The 27,165-nt window shown below is 46.4% G+C and overlaps 1 long non-coding RNA gene across 2 annotated transcripts in view; it reads right to left on the bottom strand.

The window, feature by feature from the left end:
- The window catches only part of LOC135258277 (uncharacterized), a 107,785-nt gene extending 86,651 nt beyond the window's left edge, over nt 1–21,134 (bottom strand). Inside the window, exons 1-3 of one of the 2 annotated variants that reach the window (XR_010330939.1) lie at nt 21,007–21,134; nt 8,779–8,875; nt 1,899–2,561 (exon numbers count right to left, since the gene is read on the bottom strand). This is a non-coding gene — a long non-coding RNA (uncharacterized LOC135258277). Of the gene's footprint in view, nt 1–1,898; nt 2,562–8,778; nt 8,876–21,006 lie in introns of those variants that run through there. The other variant, XR_010330940.1, reaches the window with a different exon arrangement.
- Between the last annotated feature and the right edge of the window lie 6,031 nt (nt 21,135–27,165).

Here is a 27,165-nt window from a genome sequence, read left to right as displayed (position 1 = left end):
TCCGCGCGTCGGCCCGGTTCGCCTCCGTCAACACAGGGCCAGGGCGGATTGACCTTTGACTCCATTCTCAAGAGGTTCTCCGTCCACGTGTCCGTGAATATACGTGGAGTATCATTTTTGGCCAACAAAAGTCAACCAAAAGCCCCAATGGAGTATAAAACTAAATACACCTAAAAAAAAATTTAAATAAGCAATTTTTATTGAAATGTCATTATTAACACCGCACTATGAAATGTATGTGAATCATAAATAAGATCACAGACATTAATATTCCAGAAACATAGCACAGCATGCTATATTATTGGATCAGATTTTTCATTTTTTATGAATCTAAATGTTGATATTCTGAAGGCTACAACCTGTATTTCTAAGCGTGCGACCCAAGTCGTTAAAAACAAAAAATATAAATTATTAAAAATATTAATTGCTGATGATTTTCCTCTGGTGTGTAATTAATATTCACCACGTGCAAGTTGCAGCCCATTCAGGACTGGTTCCACGGTGCCGCCCGTTTAACGATTAATTATTCAAAAGCAACACGGGAGCCGCCGCTTCCAGACGCCCCTCGCTTTTGATTTGCGAGCGAATAAAGTCCTCCTTTAATCCGTAACAGTGTGGGAAAGGAACAGAAGCCTTTTCTCCACAAATCTCGTACCTTTTTTCTGTGACCTGAGCCGGCTCGCGGGTTCGAGGGAGTTAGCGATAGCGCTAAGCTGCCCGCGAGGTGTGTGGGGGGGCTGTCACACTGCCAGGTTCCCACACTTCTGGGCGCGCGTTTAAAAAAAAAATAAAATAAAAAATACGCTTCTCCAGGAGCTAATGGAGGAGGGATACATGACCTATGACCTTAAGGGAGAAAACTCTTCTCTCGAGGCCCTTTCTTTTATCGTTCAAAGCATGACAATCGTCCTCTTTTACCGTGACGCGCAGTTCTGCCCAAACGCAGGACCGGCAGAAGAGGGACGGGGGGGGGGGGGGGTTGGGGGAGGGGGGCATCATTGACTGGGTTTTCAGCGGCACCAAGCTGTCAAGCTCAAAGTCGTGTATTACTGACACACAGAACCAGGAAGGCCACGTGCCATTTTATTTACGGGGACTTGGAATTTTTACCTTTTGGCTGACTGGGGGGGGGGGTCAGGGGTGGGGGAGCTGTCAAACTGAAAGGGGTGGTGGGGGGGGCAGGTAGCTCTCAAGGTCTCCTCTCTTGGGTATGTATTCCTGACTAGAAACTACAGGGTTTTATAGAGACCAGATACCTCCCTTTATGCTGCTGAACCTGCTGTCAACAATGCATAGCAAAGGCTAGCCTTGAGTTAATCTGTCTGAGGGAGGGAGAGAGGGAGAGAGAGAGAGAGAGACAGCAGGAGAGAGTGAGGGAGAGAGAGAGAGAGAGGGAGAGAGAGAGAGACTGGCACTGATACAGAAACTATGGGCATCACCTCCATGAGAGAGAGAGAGAGGAGAGAGGGAGAGAGAGAAAGAACAGAGAACTTAGTGAGCAAGAGAGAGAGTGGGAGAGGGAGAGAGAAAGAGAGCAGGAAAGAGAGAGAGAGTGAGGGAGCAAGAGAAAGGGAGTAGGAGAGAGAGAGAGATGTTGTAGGTCAGCACCATGAAGACAATCCTTGTATGTGTTCCAGCTCCTGAAGTCCAAAACCACCGGGGCCCCAAAGAGGCCAGTTAGCGGCATTTTTCTTTTTCTTTTTTTTAGGTCACAGGCAGAACGTTGGGAAAACGCAGGACGGCATTAGCATATTAACAGCGTTAGGCACTCGCAAGGGGCTGAGCACATTACCTGAGTCCAGACATAAATTTAACGATGAGGAAAATAACAAACATTATATAATCAACATGTACATACTTAATTACATTTGATGCACCTCTATCAAGCCTTACCATGTATTAATGCATGCATTATTAATATACACGTGCCTAAGTCACTAACGCACCTCTAAGCTGTTCCTCGTTCAATGCAATGACCTACTTCAGATATTCAGATTATACTTGCGACAATTGGACCCTCCGCCAGGCCTTTTCTTATTATAATAAATTATAACTCCCCAGAAAGTCAAAAAGTTTTTTTTTTCCCTCTCTCTTCCTCTCACACTCAACCTACCATCTTATTTTTATCTTGAAGGGGCGACGTCTTATTTCTGAGCTTGGCGTTTTATCTCGTCTTCTTTTCTCTCGCGCGCGGTTGGTTAACCCCGGTCGGCGGGGGGGGGGGGCACCGCTGGGATTTCAATAAAGGTCCGCGGCGCGGGAGGTCGGCGTCTGAAAATTAAATTCGGCCAACTCTGAACCGGAGCGGCGCGGCGGGGGCAGCATCAAAGCCTGCCTCCTCCTCCTCCTCCTCCTCCGCGCCGCCCTCCTCTTCCTCCGTCGCGCTTTCGATATTAAAGAGCCGTCCTCGTTCCGTACGGTCAGGCCGGTGGCGGCGGCAGCGCCCGGAGTTCCGTCCACCCTTCCCAGAATGCAGCAGGCCTTTCGTACGCAAGCCCGGCGTCCTATCTGCCGCCGACTGGAAATTTGACTAATGGGTTTCGGCGTTCTGTTGAAGGCATCTGTGGAATGAGGCGCGATTCAAATCCCCTTTCATGATTAGTCAAACTGACAGCGCAGACGTCTACCAGCTGGTCTATTGTTACAGTATCCTGCAGGAGCGGGCTTATCTTTAGAGGGAAATTTATTTTATCATTTTTATTTTTTTTTAGAAAGGTCTAGAAAAGGCAGAGGTCCAGCCCTTCAGAGACCGATAATTAATGATGTTGCCTTGGGGACAGTGCGCTCATATCACAGAACTATTATTAAACACTCCGACAAAGAGGCTTCCAAACTTTGAACAGCAAATAAATAAAACATAAATTACCATCAGAATGTCATTTAAATGGCTAAATACAAGTTTTGTTTCTTCTTAGTGCGGGAAAACAAAGGGAGGATGAATGTTTATTTGAAGTGCAGTCTCGTTGCATTGCGGGGGTATTTCCAGCACTATTTATGAACATGTTCTTGAAAGCCGGCCTCTTCAAAAGGGAGTGAAAAGCCAGAGAAGCAAGGGACCGGGGGGAAGGGGGGGGGGGGGGGCATGGGTGTCTAACAGACGGAAATTATGGCACAGGTGCTTAGGGCTTCCACTGCAGACAGACGCAAGCCCGCTATTCATCTACCTATATCTTGACAAACATTATTCTAAGACACATTAGCATGAGGGACACTTGGTACACTTGAGCGCACATTAAGGGGACGCATTGCAGTTTAGCCAAAGTAAACTGCCTGTAATACTCCTGCTGCAGACTAACGTCCACTGCGTAGTCAGATTGTTTCTAAAGAAGTGTTGAACGATGAAGTGAATCAAGTATTAAAACAATGTTCAGGCCACATATGTTAACGTGTTCAAACTGCTTTGAGGCGGAAATATTGCATTGCATAGCGGGGAGTTCTGAACCACGAAATAGCCAGCACGGTTAAGCTACTCGGTGTTAAAACAACTAAGGCTAAGGTGGGCTTAAAATGGCCAGGGTTATTTGTGCGGCTAAGGTGTGAGGACCTCCTTGCCACACACCAGGCATCGACGAGTTACCAGTTGTTTCCAGGGAGAGATGCCCCACTCCCTCCGATCAGAGCTGATCGCCTCAGCACACTGTGTGGCAGGAAGTGTGAAAAATCATCTGTGGTAGCAGCTGCGATCCCATTGGCTGGAACACGGCGTGGAGGGATATCACATTCAGTGTTTGTTTATGTTCCCCTGACAATGGGCGCACCACTACGAAGACAACATGCATGACTGCACCTTGCACTTTGAACAAAAAACACACACACACACACACACAAAAACATCCACAAGTTTTGCTGTGAAAGCGTGCATGCTAAGTTTCACACAATGTTCAGGTTCACAGACTCCTGCTTGAACCCAAACAAGAGCACCTCCGGGATGTCCTCTGGATTGGCACCCGTGACTCTGTGTGACATCGCGGGCACAGCTACATGTATCCAGCTGTGTGCAGGACGCCCTGCTGACTGGTAGCCCATTTCAAAAAGATAATAATCACCCCTTGTCCATACCCTGTCAGGCGTGAGCATTTTCTGGGAGCAAACAGAAGACAAACAACAGGCTGAGCTTCTTATGTGGGGGGGAAAAAAAAACAAAAAAACAAACAGACCTCCTACGGTTCCTTTGAATTGAGTACATGGTTTGAAAATGGCTCTTGGCATTTTATAATTAAAAGAAAAAAAAACAGCCATTAATTGTTCATAACTGAGCTATTGATATACGGAAACACATTCATTTTATTTCACTTCTATTGTTTTTGGTCCCTGAACAAAGCCAGCTATTTCTTGCCGGTGCGTACTCATAACCACCGTGTGTGTCAAGGCCATTAACACACTAACAATCGCGTCTATTAAAACCTTTGCCCGCATAACTCAAAGGGACTTCTAGTAAATGTGGTCACAATAATGATTTTCTTTTTTCTTTTTCGTTAAGTGGAGGAATTTATTTGATATTAGTCCACTTAAAAAAAAAAAATTTGAAAAAAAAAAAAACTAAGAAGAACTTATGACAATTAAATGAGATCCGTTGCTTTTTAGTATGTGCTGCCGCATGAGTGAACATAATTATACCGTTCGATTGCCACGACGGGGGGTATGTAGGCCAGCGTTAGCCCGCGGCTAGCGACGCCGTACACAAATGCATTCCAAACAGAGCCCAAAGGTGCTCTAATCTTCCTTTTAGCAGGCTACCAAATACTCTCCACGAAAGTATTACTTGGGAAAAAGCAAATTGGTTTTAAAATAATATTATAATAATAATTTTATAATAATATACAAAATCTGAGAGAGGTAACAGAAACTAGTTTCGGGTTCCTGCAGTCAGAGCCTTTTGTTTTGGTTCGTGCAGGGGCCAGTGAGTCAGTAGTGATTTAAATTGAGAGAAAACACACACTATAAGCCCTCATTTATAGTGGCATGTGAAACCTCGCACCTGGTTCCTAATTTTCTACTACGTCAGCCTGATAAACGACAGTTTATTTCTCATTTAAAGCACTGGATTGTTCAGCCATATTGACCTTCACAGTTCTCTAACCGTGCAATGCAATTAGCACGAAATATTAGCATTTCTTACCCCCGACACTGAAGTACAGTTAATGTCCAAATTAAACGTACAAATATCCCATCCAAAGAAGGCTTTTGTTGCCAGCTAATACACTCGCGCTGGTATTTACAGCAAGTTTGATTGGCTTACAGCCGAAGACACAAAGAACAGAGCGTTCCAGAATCTGAATTTTAAAAAAAGATTAATTTCCTCCTCCATTGTTAAAACAGCTGTAGCCTTCAAAAACAGCTTGAGTTCTAAACCTCAAGTTATCATTAGATTATCCCAGCGTTCATTTGTGCTGCTATTGTGTACTTGTGGGTGTAAAGAGTGTAAACATGTAATCATACTACGTACCAGTACAACAAAAAGCTCTAAGAGACATTAGTTTTGATGTGTGTGTACTACCTTATTTTTAGTGACAGGAGCTGATCCTGCTGGCTGGACAAACAGTTCATGCTCTTGTGGATTTGACATACTGCGCGACTTGCTTTTGAATCAAGAACAGCGCACGCACAAATATTCAGGAAATGAATATTGATCATGACTTCGATAAAAGGGCCCAACAGTCCATCTCCAGGTTATTTTTACACAGTGGAGGGGGTTAGAGCATCCATTAAATAGGCAAAACAGGGCTCATATCATGCTCTCACAGACAGACTGTGCTGTGCCTTTCTGCAAAGGTAGTGAAACCTTCAGAGTGGGGCATGGTAAGCTTGAGAGGACAAAATTCAGCTCTTATTCCAATAAGGGTTTCTTGGTTAGTTCAGAGCACGTAAGGGGCGATGTGTCATGTAAGTTTACTGAGGTCACATGATCAAAGGGGAGGAAAAACATATCAATAACACATAATTTGGAAAGCCATTGTTCAATTATTAATGTCCAGCTATTCCGTGTTGTTTTGGTTTGCTTGTTTTATCATCTGTATCAATACTCTTCGGGCAACGATAGAGGAAATTGGCTGTTTCTTTCCTTTTCTTTTCTTTTTTTTTTTTTTGACAGGACACGTGATGTAACTGTTGTTACTGTGCTGTGGGTGAGAACCCAGACAAGAAAGTAAGCCTCCAGGTTATTAACAAGGGGGGGGAGGCAGGTCCCAGCTCTCCCCTGTCTTAAGGATGTAAGACATGCTCGCTGAACTCCAGGCCACGCCGCCCTGCACCGGGGCTGGAGAGCGATCGATGCAGCCGCAGACAGTTAATAAACCACGGGTATTTGAGCCGGTCACAAGAAAATCGCTTCTGAGCGTCCTTTCCACGCCTTAGGAAGGCCGGTTTTTGCAGGAAGTTAGCCACGCGACTGGAACAGGGCGACGGCGCACGCAACCTCCGGTAACCGACAAACGGAATCATTTTTTTTAAAAAAATGATTAATGTTGGTTTTAAATGATGTCATTCCATTCCGGAGCTGTGATGGACGCTGACGTTAGCACGGCGTGGGAATCCATTTTGCGCCGCCTCCTGCGCTTTTGCGAGATCGGCTTCTGTACACGCAGAGGGACGACTGAAAATATCATAGCGCACAAACTCCGACGCAGAGACCGTGGCAGCACTGTTTACTCAAGTCGTTATTACCACGTCCAGTTTACAAAATATATAATCGCGAAGGCAAGGCGTGTGCAGCTGTGGTTGTGGTGAATGGTCGTGTTTAGTGGCCGAAAGTGACGTATTTTATTGATGCATCTTCTCGCGGAAGTTTAATGGCACCGGCCCTTTAAGAGTTCCCCGAAGTCCAATTTCCCGCTTGGATTTAGCATTTGATCAGTAACTCAATAACATTCTGCATTGCGGAGGCTGTTCACAATCTGGCTGCGGAAAACCAGTGCGGAAAATCCAGGTGGTTGGGTTTTTTTTGTTGTTTTTTTTTTTCTTCGGCCTTCCAGAAAACCGCCAGGGCTCAGCAAACTGAGGGGGGGGGGGTGGGCAGAGACATTAAATTGTTTCGGTTGAGGCAGCTAATTGTCTGGGAGGAGCAAAGTGTGCAGAGAGAAAATGACCACCTCAGGTGACAGAGCTGGGACTCAGACCAGCGGGAACAGGTGGCGGTTAGCTGGGACTGGGGGGTGGGGGGGGTGGACGACGGGGGGGTGGTGGGGGGGACAGCGATCCGGTCACCACCACCACCGGTGCCAGCGGGCGCCAGGCTCTCCCGCCTCCCGCCAGACTGCCCCCCCCCCCCCTCTCTCTCTCCCTCTCCCCCTCCCTCTCTCTCTCTCTCTCTCTCCCGGGCGCCCGTCCAGTCCTCCGGTGAAACGATGGCCGATTCGCAGCGACGACAGATGGGGCCGGGCCGCATCGACGGCGGACATTTTGACGGCCACGCTGCCGTGGTAACTGGCCTCGCCAGAATCCGACGGGCGACGGGAAAGGGCCTTCCAAGGCAAGCGGATCGTGGCTAAACACAAAATGGCCAAAATAAACCGAACGCCATATGAGGATCAGACCACGCTCAGCCACAACAATTATCACTGGAGGAGAATCAGGGAAGCAGATCATGACTCATGATGCCCCTGCTGCAACGTTCCAGGGGCAAGCTGTGGTACACCGTTTACACATTCAGCACAAAAGAGCTTCTAACTGGCCGGAATCAGCTGAAAAAAGAAATCCCTCAAAATGAGAAAACCGTCTCCACGGTGAGAGCAAGCCAACAAATATTTACACATCTGCAAAATATGAGCAATCAGTAGTCCCCAAGGCAAGCACCCCCCCGCCCCCCCCCCCAAACGCCCAACGGTTACAAAGTCATGCTGGTGGACATCCACACGTTGTCCATCATGCTGTTTTTTTTCTCCCCCTCGGCCTGGAAATGTCAAGCGCCCTTTCCCCCGCCTGCGCAGAGAGGCTTAGCGCCAGCGTGCCCTCGATAACAGTGTCCACTCTCTCCTCGGAAAAGGTCTTCCTGAAAAACGGCACCGCTGACACGTCGGCAACAGTCGCCGCGTCCGTCCTGGAGACGCCGGTAAGCGTTCGCGTGGGCCCCTCGCTTTGACGTTTCTATGACATCGTTCCCGCCTCTACCCGACCCGATACATTTTCTTGCGTCCTGGCCAGATTACAAGTGTACAAATGCCCAATAATTGTTTGAATCTAGTTGTCGTGGAGCAGCATTTGTTTTATGGAATGCTCAGTCTCCTTTTCCCGAAGGTTCTAAATTTGAATGAATACCAAGAATCGTTCAGCCGCCCACGCAAAATGACAATGACATTGAACATGTCTGTTTTTGAGTTTGAGCTTTTATTTCTGTGTTTTACTTTTTAATTTTTATACATTATTTTCAGGTAATTTCCGTGTGCAGTGGGAATATCCAGATAGGGATGACTTTTTTTTACTACATAATATCGAAGCTAATCTGATGTATCATGTTTTTTTTTTGTTTGTTTTTTTTAACCAGACTTGGCTGCAACTGGAAGTTGATGCTTTGTCTTTTGAAACAGCTCGTTCTGAGAGAACGACAGATATTGTCAGAGTAAAATAGGGCCTGGCTTAAAATTTTTTAGCTTGTAGCTTAAAGCGTACAAATAAAAATGAAACGGCTTAGATTTTTCAGGACACCCACCTGCACTTCAGATGCTTCTGAAGGCTCTTGTGTTGGGGATCGGGGTAAAAAATGACTTGTTGCAGGGGGTTATAAATCAGGGGCCCGCTCATCGCTCACGCATTCGGGGGGGGGGGGGGGGGGACATTACTTACTGGCACCCCGAGCGCGGAGAAATGGCGGAGGGAAATGGAAATTCGTCCGTGGCGAAAAACCGGCTCCCTGCTCTTCCGTCCACCTGTCAAGCGAAGCCTAGGATGAGAAACAACATGGCGAATTAGAAACGAGTGCGTTAGAGTTACCCTGCGGATAATTTCAGCGGTGTTTCACAGCGTTATTTATTATCGCTGCCAGCTCACCACCGACAAACACATAACAAGGCTGCCCGTTACAATTAGCCCTCCTATTATACATTTTATGACGCCTTTTATGTTTGGGGACAAAATGACCCCAATAGTTTAAACCGACACATAAATATTGTAGATGACACTTTGTGTTTCACCAGCTTAATGTCTCCCAAAATGACCCCACACTTCGTATACAAAGTTGGTACAGGACCTTTGAAAAAAACAGCATGATTTTTATTGCATTTTTTTCTAATTATAGGGCCGTATCTGGTTTTTTCCCTTTAAAAAAATAAATAATATCTATTCAGACAGCCATTATACAGCTTTTTTCCCCCCACAGTATATCATCTAACCTTACCTTCAAGCCTGTACCAGATCAAACAAAATTTTAATGGTATTTTGGCTGTAAACAGGTCTCCTCTTTAGTTTGGCCTATTTTGTAATTTGCATGTGTGTTGTGTTCATAAAAATGTGCTTTAAAAAAAGGTGCTTAAAAGCGATCATTAAAATGCAGTAAATAGCATCAGGGGTTGATGGAGGGTTACACATTAATACCGTAGATGCGGCAGATATATTTAAAAGATATTTCGGCTGTAAACAGGTCCCTCTAGTTTCGCTTATTTACAATTTGTACGCGTGTTGTGTTCTTAAAGATGTTTATAAGGTCAGCCAAGTGTATGTGGATTCGGGGCAGCGTGGGAGGGCAGGCGGGGGGGGGGGGGCATACCAAATCCCACTCGGGGCCACTCAAAGGGTAGGGTGGCACTTGCCTTTCCCCAGCCCCAAAGAAAGGAGGCGGCGTTTGATTTAAATCTGACTGAGAGGCACTCTACCTAGAGTGGTGAGTGGAGACCAAATGCTCTCCTCCAGGGCAGCCAATTTCCCCCCCACACAAGGAGCCAAAGTCCCGGGCAGAGTAAATAACTAAAATTTTAATGTATGCTGATTCAAGCATAATTTCCCATCTTAAATCCATTAGCCAATCTCTTCGCTTAAATAAATCTCTCCCCGGAGCGCGGAGTAAAAGGCGGGAAGGAGTGCGCTTGGCCGCGCGGAAAAGGCTCTCTTCGCCGCGGCGCGGGAACAGGCTCGCGGATAACCGCGTTCCAGGGGCGGTGCGGGAGGACCGGAGGAGTTTTTTTTTGTTATTTTTACTCTCTCTCTTTTTCTTTTTTTTTTTTGCAGAATATTCAAGATGGACGGTATACGCGGCCAAAAAATAAATAAATTTTAAAAAAGCACACACAGTGGCCATAAGGCGCGAATCTGCCGCTGCGGTGTTTCGCGAGGAAATGCGGTTAAGTTTGATGTAATCATCGGCTACGCCTCAGAGAGTCCGGCCGACAACCTGACTGGCTGGAAAGCGCCGCCCGTCAGCTCGTCCGGGATCTCCGCGGGAACGAACGCCGGCTGCTCTCCGGATGCCCGGGGATGGAGCGCAGCCTAAACCGTACGGGAGCCTGCGCTCAACTGCGCTCCCATTTTGACCCACCCCCCCCTCCTCCCCCCCTCCCCCCACCCTTCCCCCTCTCTTCCGGGCGTGACTCACTCGCCTCGTGTTTGCCTCCAGGATTTGAAGGCCTTATTGACAGCCGCAGTCCCGCAGCGGCTTTGATTGACGCGTCTCATTCTGATCTCCACGGAAAAACAAACCTGGGATTTGAGCGCTTTCCTTTTCTCACCCTCTGCAGAGGCTGGCGAACAACACGCCGATGGTTTCATTTTTTTTTGATGATGATCAGAAAAATATATTCCAAACCCCCCCCCCCAAAGCCTTTCATCACCCCCGGCACTTCTAAAATTGTAAATTAAGGCCCCCCCCCCCCCCCACATACCAATCACAGCAGGCGAACTCCTCCGACACCCCTAACACCAATGCTCATTTTTACACACCGCAACATGCGCAGCGTGCAAGAAGAGAACCAGACTCGATTGGAAGACAGCTCTGAGTACCAGCCGTTCCACTTACCCTTACCCCCCCCAACCCCCACCCCACCCCCACACCCCACCCCACACCCCCAGTAGGACAAAGCCAATCGTGCTCCGCCGATGTAACCAGGAAGGAAGAGTCCGCTAACGACATAATCCCAGACACATTCTATGGTAGTCCGCAAGCCAGACTACCATTGAATGAGTCGGCTAATGACATATCCCAGACGCATTCTATGGTAGTCCGGCTCGCGGAGCTGAGCCAATACCCAGAGTGCTTTAGTGATGGGCACAACCATGAGCTGCAAAGCCCGCCTTTAGCCGGCGGACAGTACTTGCACCGGTTACACCTCGATCACTAAATGCGACGTACTTGATTGGGTATACGCTTTCAGATCGAGCCATGACCACATAGTACACCCCATGGTGCACCATGGTAACACAACCTTGGATCTTACAGACAGATTCACGGTAACAGTTACAAAACGATTGCTGCATTCATTATGGCAGTGTGGCCACGGGGTGTAATATGTTGTCATGTACTGTTGTGACAGGTGTTACATGATGCTAATGAGAGTTATGTATAGGTTTTATGGCATATAAATAAAGAGTTACCCTTAATTGCATACATAATTCTACAGCCTGACAGGAATGTAAAGATTTCTGTTAGTAAAAAATAAAAAATTAAATACAAATTCTTACTCTGATATACTGTGTCAAGCACACACCAACAATGAGATTTATAAAATGTTTGCTGTGTTTCAGTAAAACAATTTTTAATTGCTTTTATTTTCTCACAGAACCACTGCAGATCGCTGTTAATAAGCATCGATCTTCTCAAATGCGCGCGTCAGTCTTCAAACAGCGTGTGGGGATTTCTGCCGTCTGGAGAGAACCTCAAGGCTCCTTCTTTTCCAGCTCCTTACGAGTTTGAAACATTAATCCTACAAGCAGAGCTCAGTGGAAAGCAGTGACTCCAGCCAGTCACACACCTCTGCAGGATTGTGAGGATTACTGAACATGAGCTTTTCACACACACACACACACACACACACACACACACACACACACACACACACACACACACGGGTTTGAGCGTCTGACGCCGCCGACAGAGAACACTTTCATTACACAGACAGAACATTCATTCCCCACACTAGCTCTGTTCTCTCAGTTCTCGACGGTGTTCACCTAGGGACCGGGTTCGATTTTCAGTGTTATCATCATACGGCTGGGAACGTATTTCAGCTTAAGCATGAGAAACGTGGCTTAAAGGGGTGTCTGTAATGACCCCTACCTGCTCACAGTGAGAGTGATTTTTCATTTTTATTTTTTTAATTGTTCACGGCATTGTGTTACAGTCAGACCTGGGTCAAATTCGTATTTGTTTTGGACTGAAATACTTTTCTACGCTTCACTGATCTTGTCTGGCGCATTGAAACCAATAAAATACCCTCAAAAAGGCTCAATTACACCAGGAAAGATCAACAGAGCACAGAAAATTATTTGAATCCGAAACAAATCGGTATTTGACCCAGGTCTGGTTACAGTACATCTGCTCAAATCCAGCATCTGCAATGACTCTGAACCAGAGGTGTCCAATCTTTTCTGAAAAGGGCCGGCGTGGGTGCAGGTTTCTGTTTCAGCCCAGCACTATAACACCTGATACTAATTAACTAAATCTACCAATTAACTAATCACGGTCTTCAATCAAGACCTTGATGAGTAGAATCACATCTAGAATCTTAGTGTTGGGCTAAAACAAAAAACCTGCACCCACAAACCTGGACCCCATCCATAGACATATACATAGACGCCGCATTGGCCGCTTCGGCCCGTTGCTGCGATACGTCAACGTCGCCGCCATGTTGGACCAGGCAAGACTGGCCTGTAAACAAATACAAGTAAACGGGGGAGCTGCGGTTTTTCTGGATAAAAGGCACTATAAGGTTTACATTTCTCAACCGATTTCAATGAGTCGTTTTTATATTCAGGGGTTTATGATCTACGTGGGGTAGAAAAAAAGTTTCAAAGAAAAAAAGTTGAGAAATGTTTACGTTATAGTGCTTTTTATCCAGTAAAACCGCCGCTCCCCGTTTACTTGTATTTGTTTAGGCCAGTCTTGCCCGCCTAGCGCAATATGATCAGGCCAGCGCGCCATGTATATGTCTGACCACAGGAAGAGCAGCGCCTAACTCGCGCCCAGTTTCTGTCGCCGTTTCATTGCACAAATAAGCAGGAACGCCGCGGTTTACATCACAAAGCACTGACCACTCGACGCAACAGAATGTAATGAATGCTAATTACGATAGCATATGGCGTAATGGTCCTGATGTCAAGCACGCCGTATAACAACGCCGTTAAAACAAAAAAAGCCACCTTTAGCAGCAGATGTTTACCAGGATTCGCATGATAATTAAGAGACGTTCCTATGTCTTTCTTGACACGAGTGCATCTGTTAGCATCGGTAAGCTTAAAATGTAGTAACGGCAGGTGCACTGCTACCCATGTCATTTGTTTAAAGGGTACGACAACATATTTTCCGTCAGTAAGTCCCTTACTCGTGTCAGATTTTTTTCAGCTGTTCATCTAGCCATACCAAGAACATTTTAATGAATAATTATTTCATTTCATTTCATACTCCGCTCCATATTGTGCTTTTCAACGTGACGCGGGCCAGTAAGACGTGACTGTGCGAGCGCGTTTCATAACGTGTGCCACTAACCGGGATGACACATGGCGTTTTATGCTTCTCGTTGCTTGTTTTAGTAAATGTGCTTTAAACACCCCGCTGAACGCCGAACTGCTTTGAACCTGCAATTTTCAGTGTTTTCTCCCTCAGTAATTCCTCCAGCCTGAGGACCTGAGCCATATTTTATTCAGAAATCACCCCCGAGCATCTCTGCGTTAAACCGAGGACATAATAAAGTCATTTGATTCGCTGGATTAACACGACTTGCTAAATTCGCCCAACGTTTCCCATCACTTTCACGTCCGGTGCCAGAATACCAATGCAGACATTAATCCCTCATTCTTGTGTATAAAGCTTCACTGTAACAAAAAAAAATAACGGAGGGGATTCACAGTTTTTCCACTGAAATCGATGGATTTTTTCTGAGCGTGACCTTGGCTGCCAACCAGAGACGCTCTGCTTACATTAAAACCTCGCGTTGATTTTTTTATTTTTAATGGCGTTCGAGAACTGCGAAAAATTACGATCAAAGGATTCACGTCAGAGGGAGGAAATGCAGCTGGCTGACGGGCGGCGGCGCCGAAAGGCTAGGGAAGCGTTCGCGCTAAGCGTGCGGGAGTTTGGGGGCGAGCCGTGTCAAAGCACGACCCTGTGGGTTCACGGCCAGCCCGCGCGCAGTCCCGTTCTGCTCCAGTACCCGAGAGACACTGATTACACCCTGTGCGTTTTTTTAGCCCTCTTGTTTCGCGGCGCTGAAGCTATCCGTTCCTCCTGGACCGTGTCGTTGAACCTGTCACGGTTTCGGTCACCAAAATCCCCTTCACCGCGCGAGCGGCCCGCCGCGGCAGCGCTGGTGGGTCTTTATCTAACTGATAAAAGTAACACTGCCCACGGGGGTGAGGAAAATGTGGTCCTTTCTCTTTCACCCTTTAAAAGCTGCAAAGATTGCAAATGTGTGAGCAGAATGGTCTTAACTGAAAGTAACTGAAAGTTCTAGAACCCTGACTTGAAATTCTGGAAAAAAAAAAATTAATTCCAAAAACATCTACACTTCACAGGGTTAGGTTTTAAGTTTTAAAAGAAAAGGAACTCAATGCCTTCCCCCTCTGCCCTCTCCAAGGTCTCCAGGACACTAAATCTGGGAAACAGCACCCCCACCTGCTAAGAGCGACTGGTCTTTTGTCACAGCAGTAAGCGCTCCATGAATCAGAGCAAGTACTCCCCCAGAAACAGTGCCCGGCCAGCACTCATAAACAATCGCTACACAGGGCAGGTCTGCACGCACCATATACTTATGAAGTTATATACTGAGGGGAAAACACAAGAAGTACTCCACCTGTGGGCCAAACAAGGAACTCCTGACTCACTTTGTCAACCTCACACCCAGAAAGACAGACACATGCAGAAGATCACTGTGTTATGGACTTCAAACTCTGCACCATTGGGATAAAAAACAAACATCTTGAAGACAGCTTCCTCTACTTCACATTATAAAATGAATGTTATTTGCAAAAAAAAAATAGCCAAGTAAATATTTTAATTTAATTAATTATGTTATATTTAATTTTTTGTTAATCTTATGCGTCACATTGGTAAATGGTATCTTAATATTTTTTCTTTTATTAATTCTTTATCATCTTTGTACATGGGTTGTCTTACTTTCCTTTGAGCAACTAAATCGGCTTGGCTTTGCGAAACTCGATGAAAGCGGAACACGCATGATATCTGCTTGATAACCGACTACCCAGGTGCCTAATATCCCTAAAATCGCTTGCAGGCACAACAGCGGTGGCACACTAAGGTTTAAACGCGAAACCCTCACATCCGCTACTGGCTACTCTGCCATTCCACCCCCCGGGTTCCTCAAAGATCTAAATGTGCATGTGCATGAAGCTCCAGTAACTGTGCACTTTAAAGGGAACGCTAAAGAAAAGAAAGCCAACAGCCCTACCCCTCCCTCCCCACCAAAAAATAAATAAAATATAAGAATAACTGTTGACTGAATGAACCCCATAAATCAGTTGGAAAGAAAATACTATTTTTGGGGAGGAGGGAAGGGGGAGGGGGGGGGGGGGTTGAGGTTGCAAGTCCATGGTTGCAGGTTTGATTCCCAGGTGGGGCACTGTCGTGCTACCCTTGAGCAAGGTGCTTAGCCTGAGCTGCCTGGGTGAAGTACCCAACTGCATAAATGGATGGCATGAAAAAAAATACACGAGCTGTGGTGCAACCCTGGGTAAGAGAAGCTGCTAAATTCCTAAAATGTCACAAAGTAAGTGCTTTTCTTTCTCTTTTAGCTGCAGAGTGGGGAAAGCGAGAGCATGGCTGGATGCATTAACCCCTCCTATAATCAAGCACCCACCCCCCCGCCCCCCCTCCTCATAGATTAGCATCATGCTGGCTGACTGGGGGGCTCTCCACAGCCTTTCTACCTGCTGGGGTGTGAAGCCAGAGCAGATGAACTGGGAGGGGTGCGGGTGGGGGGGGGGGGTTGCAGCTACACACTGCAGGGGCAACATCCTCCCCTCTTCAGTTTGCAGGGCAGGGACACTCAATTTTTTCGAGGGAAATTATTTGTCACTTTGCAATGATCTGAAGGCCCCTTTTTTCTCGTTTTCTTTCAGCAAAGTTCAGGCCAGAGTGGGTTCTCTACCATCGGGAATCAGTGATGCGATTGGTTGCACACACACGGCTTTGCGGCGAACCGATTGGCCCGCTTTCATCCAGTGACCAGGTCCTTTAGTGCATTAATAAAACAGGGTTCACAAATAAATCATGAAATCTTTTTATGAAGGGGCACTGTGAGGATCTCACCACACACGCTTTTCAGGAAATGTTTCCCCTAACGACAAAAAAAAAAAAACAGGCCTGTACTGTGTCTCCAGGAAACAAAAATGGCCGGGATTCAGAATCTATCCCGGGCGAAACTGGAGAGCGAATAGCGTGCGCTTGCCGAATATTAATAAAAGATGCTTCGCCTTCACTTTGTGTCCACTGGCGTGTGCAAACTGTCAGATTGGCTTTGGCGGTCGGACTCTTACAGGAAAGAGTAATCCCCCCTGCGAGCCCGTCGCCCGGCTCCAGTTAATCGAGCCGAAATGGAGGCGCGTCGCCGGCGGAGTTCGCGCCGCTCCCGCGGTTCTGGCGCTCGTGGACCTCCTTCGGTCTCACGCGTCAGAAACAGCCAATCTTTTAGGAGCTTGGTGGCACCCCCTGCGCTACGCCAGACGACCAAAATAATATCCCCCCCCCCCGACGTCAATAGCGGGACGAAAAACGGCGACGGAACCTCGACGAGTTTTTTTAAACGTTTCTGATAAGCCGTCTTCAGTCTTAGGGACGGGACGGGGCCGTTAAAGACATTTCCTTTGTTGCTTTGGGAGTTTTATTACATAACAAATGAACCGCCAATAAGCGAGGGCTGGTCAGGGTGTAGATGGCCCTTCGATCACAAGGGAGCTTCGAAGGGCACTGGGTTCGACCCAAACGCTGAAACCTCTTGGCATCGGCCCCACGATTCCACTAAACGGAACATACAGCCATACACAAATGTGTAACAAAGCTTTATTTCTAAACTAAAATAAAATCTACACGAGACGTGTGTACACATTCCTTGTAAATGTACTACACAACAACATGATATGCCTCCCTCTAATGTAGCTGGGCAGAATTTCAATTGTTATCAGTGCCGATACAAATAAAGGTTTTTTTTTTTTTTGTTTGGTTGTTTCTTTTAACGTTACCGTATACACCTTATCTCAGCGCTCGCACACTTTGCTTTAATTGACTTTCCATCTGATTCCTGTTGGTGCTGCCATTTCCTCCACCCCCAAAACTCCCCCTTTTATAGACCTGTGCATTGTAAAGGCATTAATAGCCCAGCCATCTCCATCAATAAGCCTCGCGCTGAAAAAGTGCTCCAGGCACCATTAAGCACAGGAGCACCTTAGCATTGCCAGGCACGAGCGAGGGGGGAACCGATGTCATTTCCACAGCCCTAATTGTGTCAGGAGGAGAGAGGGAGAGCAATCATTCCCGGAGTCTTTTTTCTTTTTTCTTTTTTACTTTTCTTCTTTTCAAACCCCCCCCCCCCCTTGACAGAGTGCGAGGTAAACACTCTCCTAATGAATTCGGGAGCTGGGGCTGAGCAATTAGGACGGCTCAGCCAGCTGCCGGTCCTTCGGGGTGAAGAGAGGGAAAAAAAAAAACGAAAAAAAAACGAAAAAAAAACCCTGTTTTGATTGAGCCCAATTAAAAAAAAGGCGTCGGCGAGCCATGGCTTGACCCCGCCTCCCCCCTTTCGCGCTAAAGGTTTCAATTAATCTTCCCTTCCCTAGACCTCGCCGGCACGAGGAGGCGCTGCTTCTCACAAGGCGACTGCGCAGTCTCTGCGCTTCTCACAAGGCGACTGCGCAGTCTCTGCGCTTCTCACAAGGCGACTGCGCAGGCCTCCGCGCAGGCTCTGCGCTTCCTGCGTTCGAGGAAGATCTGGGCAAAACGTCTCCCTTCGCTGTGCACTCGTGTGTGACTGACGTCACAGGAGGCCGTAGGAGGAGGAGCCTAACAGAGAAAAGCAAGGCAGTTCGGCCCAGCTAGGCCGCTCATGGCTCATCACAGCTTGCTTAGGGACGCCAGACGCCCGGTTTCCAGCCGGAATGTCCAGTTTCCAAAAAGGCAAGCAGAACTGGGGATGTCAATAGTTTGGTGCCTTTTAGGGGCCATTTTGGTTGAAACTGAATTCGAAAGGTTTTCGTTCGAGCCGTGGGAGATCTTGTGTGGACTGACATCACAGACACACAGAGTTCGACTCGGAGTCCACCCTTATAATGCCCTGTAGAGATTTTTCATTTAACTTTTTGAACTGGCTGAATTGAAAGGGAATTGGCCTTCATAAATCAGATTTATTATAATAATAATAATAATAATAATAATAATATTAAGCCGCCCGTGACCGCAGCGTTCTATCCTGAAGAGAAATTCCTTCCACGTCTGCACGGTCAAAGGCACATTTCCCAGTCCCCTTAATCGTCAGTTAAAGTGTGTGGCGAATAATTAAAGCTACACATCTGTTCCCACATTGCGGCCGTCGACGCCCGGAAATGGATCCGCTCACCTTGGATCTACCGTAACTTTTAAGCCCCGCCCCTCCCTTCCCTTCCCGCCGCTCAGGCAAACAAAGCAGAGCATCTCCCCCAACCCAAATCACCCCCCTCCCCCATTTACCACGGTCTGTTCTGGGGTGCAGCGGGTTTGGCGGGGGGAGGGATGGGGGGGGGAGAGAGAGAGAGAACAAGGTGAAACCGAAAAGAGCGTGGAAACCGTGCAAAAGGAAGAGAATAAAAGTGGTTTAGATGTCTACCCGGTTCTCAGGTGGAAACAAACTCCACGTAGACACAGCGGCACAGGGTGGCAATGCAAAACAAAGAATGAGAAAGGGGGACAGGGGACAAAAAAAAATAGTTATCAAGGCCAATTCCAAGGGCCCTGTTGATGAATGTAACAGAAGTGATACCTCTCTCTCTCCCCAGACATTTTTTACTTCCTGCCCTAAATTTGGGAATAATTGCGTTTGCAAGGGAAGACGGACCTGTGCAGCCAAATCCCCTCGGGGGGCAGTAAAGATAATGGGGTCGATCGCCGCACCCTGCAAAACGTTCCGAACCAGCGCCATTAATCGCAGCGCGTCTCTCTGGGGCTTAAATGTGAAAAGGGTGCGATTACCCACTAGGAGGCGCTCCGTCGTTTTGAACATCTGTCCTCCGCCAGTCACGACAATCAGCTACTCGGGCTATTCCTACGAATGCTCGGCGCGTTCTGTAAACCGCGAGCAAGCCAAGCCAAACCACAAAACTAACTCCCACCTTTACCCGTGCCTTAAAATACAGGTGCCAGTCGCCGTCTTCCGTCTTAAAATGCTTCCCTCAGAAAGCATCGCCAGTTGCGGCATTCGACGTCACATTCCGAATTAAAAGCAACAGGAAGCTCAAGGAAAACGCTGTTTTTTTTTTTGGACTAAAGAAATGCTGTTTTTTTTTTTGTTTTGTTTTTTTTAACTGTTGTGTACTGAGCTGTAGAACTCTACTGGGGCCTGCACCTAGTGAAAGTCAGAACTGACACAAGGGTCTTCTCCTCGGCCCGACTGCCAGTCAAAAAAGAGGAACTGACCTGTTGCTCCAACAACAGATGTGCTCTGGGACTTTACATATTCTGACAGGCCGGGCCTGTCAGCGTGTGAATATTTTAAAAGTCTGTCAACACTGTTTCCCCCCCCCCCCCCGTGTGTCAAAATTTCAGGGAGTTTCGAAGGGGTCGGGAATGGGGGGGGGGGTGGGGGACGCGAATTCATTGAGACATAACTAAATGCTAATAGGTCCTGGGTTCTGGAGGAGCTGCGGCAGACAGGGCAGGGCAAACCCAGACAGCCCATAACGTCCGCTGTGACTCTGGACCACACGGGGCCGACTGACATCCCCGGGTCCGATATCCAACCTTTCAGAACCACAACAAAAGGCAGCATTGCATTTCCGGTCCTCATCGTAGAGAGGAAGGTTGCGATTTCCTGGCCATATAAACTCACGTTTCCCTGCACTCCGTGAAACTGAAAACATAGGGGAAGGAAATAAAAAGCCCTTGACATGCTTTTCAGTTGCGGAAACTGAATCATCGTCCATATTTATTTATGCGCAAACGGCGGGCGGAAGCCACGGCAACCGAGGCTCATCTGGCGGTAGGTAGGCGGGGGGTGGGGGGGGGGGGGGGGGGGTCGGCGGTCCTGGGCAGGAAGTCGTGACAGATAGAGTCACGGGCATGTGTCGAAACGGAGGAGGAGATCTCGCCAAATCGAGTGAGACCGCTTACAAGGCGCGGCACAATCGATTCGACCTCTCGTTGGATTAACTCGAGGTTTTCATGCAAATTATTTCCACTGACCTGGTTCAACAGGGCTGCTCGATACATGAAGCATTGATTTTTTTTTTTTTTTTTGCTCTTCCCCAGTGAAACACACATACAAACTCACGCACACATACACGCACACAAATTCCTACACACACACACACTCATACACTCTCACACACCCACACACAAAATCAGCGGGTGTATCATTTATTATTTATTAGTTTGCTAAAGCTCTGGTTCCATGGATACTCACTGTGGTATCAGATTTGTCTTTCCACTCTCTGTAAAGAGAGGGATATCTCGGGCAACGCTGCACCACAACATCTGCTCACCACATCTGCACCGAGATTAATCTGTGCGCTCGCACATTTTAATTTCCAGTCGCACTGAAGTCGCGGGGATCGCACACCAAATGGCGTCGCGCTAACAATTCCTCGGGCAACCTGTCGCCTCGCGGCCGACCGAGCGAGAGAAAAGCCAGGGCCGAGGGACGAGAGAGAGCCCGCTAAGCTCCGCCTCACCTGGCACAGCGAAGCGGAGTCGAACCCGTCGCCCCCCCTCGGCGAGGGCGCTCTGATCTCGGCGCAAGCGCGGCGGGCGGCGTTCTCCTCGTTCCCCCTTTTTTCAGCTTGTCCGTCTGTCCGTCCGTCCGGAAAAAAAAAACAAACGATCACAGAAGGGCGGCCTTTAAAACGTCAGCGACTAACAGGCATCGGAACACAAAGGGAGCGTTTAGCACAGACGACAAGCTGAACGGGATGCCGCTGGGCGTCCGGAAGCACGGAACGTTTTAACAGCACCCTGTGCAGCGTCAGGAGGAAGAGGACAGCAAGGCCGTTAGACAAGCTGCTCGCGAAGAGACAATTCACATTTCACTTATGAATGTTCATTGATTCATTTTTGTTTGTTTTTTTCAAATAAACGTCAGCAGTATTACCCCTTTCCACAGAAAACTTTTTAAAATATATTTTAAACCAAAGTAATATAAACCTCAATTTACAAATGTGACCGTTTCTGTAAAACAGACAAACATGTTCTTGCTCATGATTTTTTTTTTTTTTTTAAAGCAGCACTGAATCCAAAGGCAGTTCTTTATTTAAAGATAGAATCGGGCTCCTTCAACAAAACAAAGAGCTATAGGCCTACATTTCCCCCCGGTTACTTCCGTACTCAAGATGTTCAAAAAAAACAAAAACAAAAAAAAAAACACGGTGCTTTGTCTCACTGCCACTAATACATTTTAATGAAAGGTCTGGAACAGGCAAGAATGGGCTTGCACTCGTACATGAAGTCGATCTGCTTATTTAAGCCGCGTTTCCACCGCAGGAACTATACCCCGGAACTAGGAACCTTTTGAGGAACTCAGTGCGTTTCCACCGCAGGAACTAGGGTCTAAATTTAGTTCTGGGGGCTTTGTTTTACCCCCCAAAACGTTCCTGCTCGGGGGGTAGTACTTTCCGAAAGTACAGGAACCTTTTGGGTGGAGCTTGCAGCGCTGAACATTTCTGATTGGTCGAGTACTCGTAGCATTTGTGTTGTATTTATTTTCCGCCATTACCCGCCATGTTTGAAAATATGCAGCGGCAAACCAATTTATTTTCATAATAACTTCAAATCAAACTTGTATGTTATGCGGCGCAGTAGCCTACTTTTGGTTATAACCTGTCAACGTCTTGGAATTATAACGTGTGCTCTTCTGTTCTTTTCTTGCTTTAGTATTCGTTTTATAAAATGCTAAGCATTCGTGCTGGGACAGCATATTACGTAGGCTACCAAAACATTCAAACGGATTAATTCGGTTGCTGAATATTTTCTTCCGGATTTTCTTTGTTAGCCCGTTGTAATTGACTCAAAACGTTTGATACAGTTATGTGAGGTATGCGGTAGTTCTGCATAATTAACATTGGTGATACAGTACAAGCAAACTGGAAATCACCTTCCGCACTTTTTATCCGGGTAAAATAACAGGTTAATTCTAGTAATATTCGCTTTAGCTTTTTCAGACTGCCGTAATTTTACTCAATTTTACTGCCATTTTTCAATTCCACGAAAAGACCAGGAAGACTATGGACTCATTTATGGTGCATGGTTCGCATCTGGAGGGCACACTTCGCTGCTCGGCTAGCAGTAACTTCGAAGGAAAGCAAACGGTGGCTGTACCACTACTAATTTAAATTTTCACGCAAGTCAGAGTTTTCGTTCTATTCTTGTCATTTTGCGATTAGCCTATATGGAATTGACAACGAGAAAGTAATAAAACAGCAAATTGTTTACAACGTGTGCATGTTTTCTGCTGTTAATGAATGTGTTTGAGAGGATATATGAAAATCAATAAATACAAAAGTAACCATATATAGTCATTGTTGGTAACCCGTTGTATATAAGTGGAATAAACCCCTCCGGGTTGTCCCGGTTATTAGAAAATAATGTAGGCTACTTCGGTGGTAGTATGGGGTTACAGAAGAAATCATATGACAGATGGACCGACGACAACGTCAGTGGGCCAATTTGCCTAATCTTCGCGGTACTTTAGACCCCGGTGGAAACGCAGACAACCATTGGCTGAAGGAACCTTTTAGTTCCTGGTAAAGTAGTTCCTGGGACTGAAAGTTCCGGGTAATTTTGGTGAAAACGCGGCTATAGTAAATGGCGCGCTCACCTTTTTGATTTATAGCCGTTCACAAAAAATTTGATAGGCTTAATTGTTCTCATTCCCGACTCATTTCGGCGGACACAATAGACTGTGAGACTGAGAAACTTTACCTGTAATTCAAAGGCCCGTGCCAACCATTGTTTTGTCTTCTCTAATAAAGGAGCGAGGGATAAAACTCAGTGTGAGAGGTTAAATGCATTTTTTTTTAAATAACTAACTGCTCAGTTACGGTTTCAGCCTCAAAGTCTGATTAGAAAAATGAAAACATCACAGAACACTACTGGTAGAGCCCTCAACAATGAGAGCGTCTTAAAAATGATTCAGTGAGCCAAACCGCAGGGTTTTTCGTATTCAGTGAAAGCCTGGGTGAAACACGTGCGCATTTGTCACCGCAATTACGTCCCCTTTGGGACAGAGACATAGAAACTTGGATCCATTAGCTTTCCCTCCGAGTCCACCTTCTGACAGAGATGACCTTGGGTTTGACTTTCCACCAGTGCAACTCCTGCTGACTCCTATGATTTCTCATCAGTGACAACATAACGGAAGACCTCATGGCTGTGAAATAAAGACAGCCGAAATGCCTTGTCCTCGGAACAATTATTTCACAGGCGGTCATTAGACAGCCTGTACGGCAGGCATACACCCCAGGACTGCTTTGCATTTCACGATCCGTCTTCAAGCCACCGTCCCTCAGATAAAACCAGAGTAATCTATCTGGCGAATGTGCGCGCGTAATGGGAGTAACGCTCGTTATTTACCGTTTCATTTCTCAAATCTGAAGTTCAAAAAGCCTGAAGAATTTTAATGCGGTGGCGAAACGTTCTTCTGGGCTCCAGAAAACTCTTTCAAATCAGTGACTCGCACACAAGAAAACGCAGCAAATTCTAACCTTATGTGGCTTCTACCACTTTTGTGTTCTTTTGAATGAAAAATAGAAGTTTAGGAATTTATTTTCTTTTAGTGGACTCAAGGTAAGCGCTATCCGCGCTTAATTGTGCAAGCCTTCTTAGTCGAACACTAGTTTTATTTATTTATTTTTTGCACTCCACAGAAATGGTTGTGTCTCACACACATTGGACTGAAGAAAGCAAAATAAAGGCTACAATAAATAGCAACATCAATGGCCAGGTGCAATATTAAGGACTAGCCGTTTGGCCTACAGGGAAAAAGGGATGCTGGCCAAAAGTGAATTTATAGGTTCGTATGAAGTGATAAGGCTGGGCCATTACAGTGTGACCCAATGGACCGGGGTCTCTCGTGCAGCCCTGTGGGACTCCGCGCGAGACTGTTCTTCTTTCCACGGTAGAAAATCGCAGACTGAGTTTAACGGCCACGGGTGATGCTGAAATATGCCTACCTGACAGCAAAAGGGCGCGGAGGAACCTTTCGGAGAGCTACCGGTGAGTCAAAAAGCAACCCTTTCATTGGATTGTGAAGATCCCCAGGAGAGTGTGCGATTTCAATTCCTCGCTCGCTTTGTTTCTAAAGGGCTTGCCCGTTTGTTTAGTACATTTCTATAACACCCACAAGCGCCCATCTTTTCCGATCATTTCATTGTTGCTGTCTTGTTCGCGTCTATTTCCGAAGCTTCGCGGTTGGTATTCAATCAAGGGTCAGCTGAGATTGGTTATTAATGATTAGCAGACCTATAGGGAAATCAGATTCGTAGCAACCCTGCAACCAAGACCGAACAGCCCCTGAGCATGAATATTCCTTAAATAACCATATAATGAGATTTCCTGTCACAGAGGAGGAGATCTCCTCCCTCCAGACTTTAAGTAGCAATTTCGAATTGAGCTTTCGGCATTCCTGTTCTCCGGATAACTTATTGTTTATTACCTGGGAGTAGATCGCTATTGAAAAGGTAATTATATTACATGAATAAAATAGGCAGGGGAAGTTGGGTTGCCTTTACGTCAGCACATTTGTCTTTTTAATTAATATTCACTTGCTCACATTTGAAACTTTAAGTGGTTGGAAGAAAATATGTCAGAGAAGGAAAAACATAAAATGCATTAAATTAATAAATAAATAACCTTAGGGAAACACAGAATAAATAAAAAAAAACAAACAACACTATTCATTTAAATTAAATAATATCGGCAAGGGTTTATTGGGACTGTAGTTGTTATGGTCGCAGAACTATATAACTACAGCTAAACTGTTCACGCTCCCAAAGTAACAGGTGTTTGATTACCACAGTGGAAAAAAAAACACTCATACTGGGAAAAGAGGATTTACTGGCAGCTATTCCCATTTCAATATAAACAGAAGATAATTATATAATTATGGAAATTGCTTTTAAATATGTAATGATTATTACCACGAATAAGCCTCTGCTGTCTCGCTTTAAGGCAGACTCATTTGCCTCTCAGGGCGCCGTGATGGGTATACGCTCCACGTGTGCGCGTGCGCCCCATGCACATGTGCGCGACACCAATTCCTCCCCATAGCCATAACACAAAACCGCATACTTCCGTGCTCCGAGTGCGCATAGCGCCTCCATCTTAGAGTGCGAGTACAAAAGTGCGGTAGTGCGGAGTACGGTAGTGTGGAGCATGCGGTTTGCGGTTTGGGACACACCCACAGTCACTCAGCGACCACTCTTCTCAGTCGCTCTCAGCAAGGGAAACAGGGCAGCATTCAGGAAGAAAAGCTATTTTGTAAACATCTGTGTAGAACAGGAACAAAATGATGGCTGAGGTTTTATTTAAGTATTTTAAAGTATTTTAACAGTCAACAGTCAGAAACCAGCACAGTGTTCCTGGGATGTTTGCCAATCAACTATACGCGAGAGTGGTTATTCACCGAGCAAAACAAATGCATTGTTTTTCCTTGTACCTCGGTCGCTAAGCAAAAAGTTCATAAAGTGATAGAACAAAATGAAATTAGAATGTGAAGTGTGCTGACGAAGGCTGCTGTTGCAGAACTGAACCGCGTCCTTTCCTGTCCCCTACAATAAACGCTTTTAAAATTATTCCACTGGAGAGCCCGGACCTTTATGTTTTCGTTAGCATCTTCTAGAAATGACCCTTAGACTCTCTGCCGTTGCACTTGCTTTTGATGCAACAAATTAGATTCAGTGATCTCCTACAAGAGCCCTGTATGAACACAAACACATAAAAGACAGAAGTAGCAGCAGGTCACGTGTCAGGAACAAGGAGTGCCAACCTCACGTGCACACGACCAGCTCCTAAAATCGCTCCACATCATTGGCTGCAAACTGTATTTCCTTCTTTAAAATGTGGGTGCCTGTATGTAGTACGTTACAACTCCCCTACCCACCCCCTAGAATATCACCCCCCCCCCCTTCTTTTTCTTAATTATATAATTCTCTCGCACAGTAGAACTTTCTGGAACTTTATATCTGAATTTTCAAACGTAAAATTCAAGCTGGCCTCTACACTTTTAAAGAATATTAAAATCTGTACGCTTTGCAAAATAACTGATAGAAAGTCATAAAAGCCAGGTTGAGCTCTGAGTACTGGCCTGTATTCAATGCATTTTGTGGAGGTACAAAAAAGACCCAAAAAAAAAAAAAACACACACACCAAAAATTGCAATGCACGGCATTGAGATCAATGTGTATTTTTTCAAATTAATTCTATCAACTCTCAAGTTGTTCTTCAACATTTTCAATAACACAAGTCGCCCACACGCTTTGACTCATGACTCAAGATTTTTTTTTTTCCCCCCAAGAGTTCATTCACCTTTCAAGGCAGGAGATTCACAGTCCGATCCCACAAAACGGTTCGTGACCCCGCAGGGGCACACGAGAACGCTGCTTGTGATGTCGCCGATGCATCGCGGACGAACGCGCCTTTGAAACGACGGCGAGGTCGACGAGCATCGACGCGAAGATGCGAGAGAGCGCTTGCAGTGATGATCAGCGCAGCAATGAAGCGTGCGCAGTTTTCCGCGTTTGAAGACACGTGGCTGCAGGTACGAGTACAGTGGATCGCCAGAAAAGGGACGGGCCGGTGGGAGTTCACAGAAGTCAGGCCAGAAATGATTACGGTCGGTA

The sequence above is a fragment of the Anguilla rostrata genome, chromosome 6 (assembly GCF_018555375.3).
Source record: "Anguilla rostrata isolate EN2019 chromosome 6, ASM1855537v3, whole genome shotgun sequence".
NCBI lineage: Eukaryota > Metazoa > Chordata > Actinopteri > Anguilliformes > Anguillidae > Anguilla > Anguilla rostrata.
The sequence above is the reverse complement of the archived record's forward strand: the minus strand, read 5'-3'. Positions and strand labels throughout refer to the sequence as shown.